This window comes from Sciurus carolinensis, chromosome 7 (assembly GCF_902686445.1).
Source record: "Sciurus carolinensis chromosome 7, mSciCar1.2, whole genome shotgun sequence".
NCBI lineage: Eukaryota > Metazoa > Chordata > Mammalia > Rodentia > Sciuridae > Sciurus > Sciurus carolinensis.
In genome coordinates, this window is record NC_062219.1 from 55,611,496 (window position 1) to 55,617,511 (window position 6,016).

At 41.5% G+C, this 6,016-nt stretch overlaps 1 non-coding gene across 1 annotated transcript; it reads left to right on the forward strand.

The window, feature by feature from the left end:
• The first annotated feature begins 1,748 nt into the window (after positions 1–1,748).
• Trnaa-cgc (transfer RNA alanine (anticodon CGC)) lies at positions 1,749–1,822 on the forward strand. Its single transcript has one exon. It is a non-coding gene; the product is annotated as a tRNA-Ala (tRNA).
• The last annotated feature ends 4,194 nt before the right edge of the window (positions 1,823–6,016 follow it).

Here is a 6,016-nt window from a genome sequence, read left to right on the forward strand (position 1 = left end):
CTGGCTGATCCTGGGCTACAGGTGTGTTGTGTAGTGAGGGATGAGGTCGAGAGCAGGGATGGTGGCCTTGTCAGAATCCATGACGTTGGCAAGGAGGAGCAATTCTCTAAAAGAACAAAGTGTGCTGTTGCTGAAGAAGGGAGGAAGTCTGGCTGGGAAGACAAAAATGTCCACCCAGGGCACATCAGGTACAGAACTCTTTTGCCCCAGCTCTCCCAAACAGCATGGAGGCATCTGCAGGGAGATTCGTCCTCTCCCCGACCTGCCACCCTATCCTAAGGATGTGTGTAGAATGGCATGTGAGGTGTGGGGACATATTCGATAGTAAAATTATAGGGGTTCTTGCAGCTGTTTGATGGGCTGGGAGACTCATCTAGAATTAGCACATCCCCCCTGCATCCTTGCCTCTCCTTGTTTCTCTTCTTTTTTTTTTTTTTTTTTTTTTTTTACTTATCTACTCTCTTTCTAAAGGCAATAACCTTCAGGCTTATAATCTTTTCTAGTGATAATTAAAATATACTCCTGGATTCTTAAGAGAAAAAGTCTTTGTATTTCAGGGGCAGAATAACAGTGAGTGACAAGAAAATTATATGCTAATCTCACTTAAGCATGTACACAAAAATTCTAAATAAATCATTAACAAACTGAATCAGGCAATGTGTTGGGTTGCTGATATTTGGCCACTTTTGACCTAAAAAAGTCAGCAATTTCATGTACTTCAGTCTAATATAAACATTCTACTGCCAAGTTGGGTTTAACCCAAGGATTTAACATTTCATTTTAACATTTTATATTGCCATCTCAATAGAAAATGGGCTTAAAATATGTGACCTAACAATTCAAGATTACTTTTTAATAAACTAGGAATAGAAAGGAAATATCCTTAACCTGTTAAAGAATGCTTCATCAAATTTAATGGTAGAGAATAAAGATTATTCCCTGTATAAGTAAATTGATGGTGGATAGTAGAAGCTAGGATTCTCCCTATTAGAGAGGGGAAATGCAGATAATGAAAGGGAAGCCTAAGATGAACTCTGTGGTCCTCAAGTACAACTCAGGTTGAACTTAATAAAGAGGCAAATAAAAGACATAGACATAATTATAGATATGTGTGCATACATGGGTTAGTGTTACATACATCCTTAGCTCTTTCTGTTGAGAGCTCTGTCTGTTGAGTGACACCTCAGTTCTAAGGAACACAAAAATCCCCCAAATTTTGGTTTCCAAATTCCATTCTCCAATAAAAAGAAACAGCACTCCTTGAGAAATGGCCGGTTTAAGATCTAGGATAAAAATAATGCAGGTGGGCCTGGAGCATGTTTTATTATTAGATGGTAAGAAAATATCAAAAACTGAAAGGATGGAGACATGTCAAAGGGACACAGGAACCCATCTGAGAAAGTTCCACTGGCTAATTTGAGATCATTTGAGTAGAATCACAATTAATGTGGTATTACCCAAATTCTTTTTTAAGAAGTCCATATTGACCCAAACAAATGATTGAATAAACAAACAAATAAATAGAAAAGTCTTCCTTACAGAAAAATTCCAGATAATACATGGAAATGTTCCATCCTCTAGGAAGTAGAACTTAATCCTCCCTCTGCACCCCCCCTTGCCTCACACACACACACACAAACACACACACACACACACACACACACGTGAGTGTAGGTTGGAACAGAGAATGGAAGAGAGTTAAGGAGGTAACTTTGCTGTGGAAAATCCTGGCAAACATTGCCTTAGACTGGGGATATAGCTCAGTTGGTAGAGTGTTTGCCTCGCAAGCACAAGGCCCTGGGTTCAATCCCCAGTACCGCAAAAAAAAAAAAAAAAAAAAACATTGCCTTAGGTGATCAAAGTTAACTTCACCAGCAATAAGACATGTTGATGGAATGGTACCCACTGATACCATGTGACAAGAAGGGCACTGCACCTTTCTGGCATTATTCCCAAAAAACCAAAACCTCAGTCTGTTCATGAGAAAAACATCAAGTAATCCAAAAATCGAGGGATATTTTACAGAATATGTGACTAGTATTCCTCAAAACTGTCAAGGTCATAAAAAACAAGAAGAAAATAAAAACTGCCATAGACCACAGGATGTTAAGGAGATATGATAACTAAACAGAATATGGTATCCTGGATTCGATCCTTGGACAGAGAGAAGACATAAGAGGAAGAACAAGAGAATCTGAATAAAGTCTATGGAGTTTAGCTAATGTTGATATACCAGAGTTGGTTGCTTAGTTTTGACATGGGTAGGATATATAAGATGTTAAAAAGGGAGAAATTGGTGAGGAGTAATTGGAAACTCTGCACTATATTTGTGAGTTTTTTGTAAATCTAAAATTATTCCAAGAAAGTTTTTCCTTCAAAATTGGGGTATATAGAAGGAAGACCTCAAGATGCTAATTAGCACTATAAGAAAACAAAAAGAAAAAAGAAGTGTCAGGATCAAAAAAGGAAAAACTAAAATGGGCATTATTTGATATGATATGATTATGTTCACACATTCAGAAATAATAGACAAACTATTAGAACTAATAAGTCATTAGTCAGTTGCTATCAACACACTTACACATGCATACACAAATATTTGCTTACATACCAGCAATAATTAGAAAATGTACACACTCAAAGATTCCATTACGATATCAACAAAAAGCTATAATTTATCTAAGAATGAATCTAACATAAACTGCTTAAAATCTTTATAAAGAAACTTAAAATTTTACATTGAGTCAGGCATAGTGGCACATGCCTATAATCCCAACAACTTGGGAGGTTGAGGCAGGAGAATTGAAAATGAGAGACCAGCCTCAGCAATTTAATGAGACCCTGTCTCAAAATAAAAAATAAAAAGGATTGGGGAAGTAGCTCAGGGGTAAAGCACCCTTGGGTTCAATTGCCAATACCAAAAATAATATTTTTAGTATTAAAAATTAAAAAAGAGAAACTGAATAAATGGAAAGACACACCATGTTCATGGATGGGAAAATAGTATATCATAACACTTTCCACACATTAATATATAACTTGGTAAAATTCCAATCAAAATCCCATCAGGTTTTCATGGAATATTTTCAGGATAGTTCATTTCCATCAAGGACAGATCATAGGAAAAACTCCACAGAGCAATGACCTGTAGCAACAGCCTTAGCTCCTCTTTGCCACCATCCCTGGAGGATGTGCCTATACTGTGGACACTATTCACCACAAAGGTGATGAGCAGGTGAGTCTTGAGTTGGATCTATGACTGGGACTGGTTTTGACATCAGCTAGTGTTCTGTGTTTTTAACAGAGAAGCAAAGAAGAAAATTAGTTCCTGCTATTTCTATTGCTCAGGAACCAAAGCCTCTTGTACTGTGGGATCCAGCCAGCTAGGACATCATAAATAACCCCACCAGTGGAAAAAATGCTTTCATTCAATTCCATGAGTTTATAAATCAATATGTTACTCAGTTATCCCCTGACTTCATCTCATATTTTTCTCCATCACTTCACCATTGGGGATAGTGTCCTGCAGGAAAAATTTACATTCTGAAATGTGCATTTCATCTTCTTCCAATATGGAAAAGCAGACTCAGTGAAGAAGGAAGAGCAAGCATCCACTGCCAGCTTTCCACTTGGACACAAGCCATGGTAAAGGCATCCAGGAAGAATCTAGTTGGAAGATGACTCTATCAAGCTGGATCAGAAGTTTTATGGCTGGCAGCTCAGGCTGGAGACTCCACATGACCCGCTCCAAGAAGTCAGCCACTTCTTCCTGCTTCAGCGTCTGTGCCTCTAGTCTGCAGGAAGCTCCGTGACAAAACTGAGGTCAAAAGATGAGTCTCAACAACTGCACCCACGTGTAGATAGCGCCTCATAATTTGCAAATCACTTTATCTCATTTGAACCACATAACAACCCATGACTATTGCCATTTGAAAAACCGGGAATATATTATTTTACACATGGGGACACAAACCCAGAGAGCTGGTAAGCACTTGTGGGCAGACAACCTAGAATTCCCCTCTAGATTAAAACAAAACAAAACAAAACAAAAAAACCCTGTCCTAAACTAATGTGTCTCTACTTCCCCCCCCCCCCCCCCACACTGCCTTGTTACTATCCACGGTCTTATTCCGGAATCCGCTGCACTGCTTTGCAGTTCAGGTTTGATCAAGATGCTCGTGACATCTTCAGTAGTGGCAGTTTTACTCCTCCGAAGGCAGAAAGAGACATGTGTCGAGACCACAGGCAGGATCGAGAGAAGGTAACTTAATCATCACGCCCCTGCGAATAAGAAAAGCAATCTCTCCTAAGTAGGAATTTCAAAGGGCCACCGGAGACCGGTTTCTGTACACTGTGGCCTGGAGTTCCTCCTAGCGCCCCTGCACAGAGCCATCACCTGGCTAGCCCACTGCTGACACCTTGTGGCCGAGAAACAGAGTCCCTGGCCATTTTCTAACCTAGAAACACATCAAGCAAGGCGACCAAGTGCTAGTAACCCTTCTGTCCTTCGGGACTCCCGGGCTCCCCTAGCACCCCACTCTCCCTGCCTCTGAACCCACAGCACTACTGCTGCTTAGGGGTTCGTGGAACTCTTAGTGGGGTCGTTGGGTTTCCTTGGACTCGGGCTGCCCAGCTCCTGCCAAGCCACAGTGCAGTCACAGGCCCCTCTAGGTGGCACCTGCTGCCCAAGGCAGGAACCGGCACACATAGCATTCTCCAAACAAATGACTGATAAAATAAGGACTTGCTCATAAAAATAGGCATGAACCAGACACCTAAACACTTAGGTCTACTTGGGGGCCCTGTCTCTGCTGTAGTAAAGTGTGAGCATCAGAGGGGTGGGGTCAGAGGATACCCTGCCAGATATAGAGCTTGTGGTAAATGGTCTTTTGTGAAGATCATTGAGGCAATAGCACTTTAAAGGCAGAAGTCACTAAGGAGCCTGTTCTGGTGTCAGCGAGAAAGCATTCGGAATTCTATGGAGACACTAGTAGTGGTAATAGGTATATAGGCATCTATCTGGTGAGAGGCTTGTCCCCAGTTTAAATGTGGTGGCAATGATTTCAGGTCAAGGCATTTTTCATATATTCCTAAGAGTGGTCATCCATGTGACTGTGATGAACTTAAATTAGTTTTATAAGAATTTAAGATGGTTCTTCCTGAAAGCACCATGATTTCCCATTACACTAAATAGCCACCAGTCCAGAAGCAGTATACATAATCTCTAGCCTCTGTTTCCCTACCTAAAAAAGTGAATAAATCTGTATTTCTTAAAGTGTGGTTTGTGACATATGTGCATCATAATCACATGATGTTGTTAAAAGATGCAGATTTCAAAAATCACTGATCTGAGGTGGGGGGATCTATATTTTCATCCATTCTTCAAATGTTTGAGAATCATGAAGCAAGGTGACATAGTGTGCAAGATCTATTGAGACCTATTATGTACCAGGCACTGACACAAAAGATCTTTTCCATGGAGAAGTCTGCAGTCCTTCTGAGAAGGAGGACAAGTGAACAAAAGGTGAAGCAAATGACCACAGATGCTGTGGGAAAAAGGAGAGTGGGTGCCTCTATCTGAGGTCATCGCCCCTGGAGGTGTCACAGAGAGCTGATGTGGGAGTTGAGTCTGGAAAGATGGGTCCTTCAGGGGACAGTGCTGCTGAAGGACGGAGGGAGGGTGTCTTCAGACCTCGTGAGCAGCACGTGACTTTTTACCTTCTGTCACAGGCCTGGGACTGTTAGCCACCCCGAGCTCCACCCTCAGAGTGAGGCCAGCATCTGAAAGAGGAGAGGGACATGCTAAGGATTAGCCTGCGGTTTTCATTTGATCCAAAAATGGATCTGAAGCTCTGGTAATCTCATCCTCTCCTTCCAAAGAAGTAAGAGGTCACACCGGGAGGGCCCCAGAGGCCCCCGCACTAGCCCCGCAGCAGACACGTGGGAGGGTGGTTGGTGGAAGCCACAAGTCAAGGAGCTTCCACAAAGCTGGTCTGGAATTTTGTGTTGGCAAATT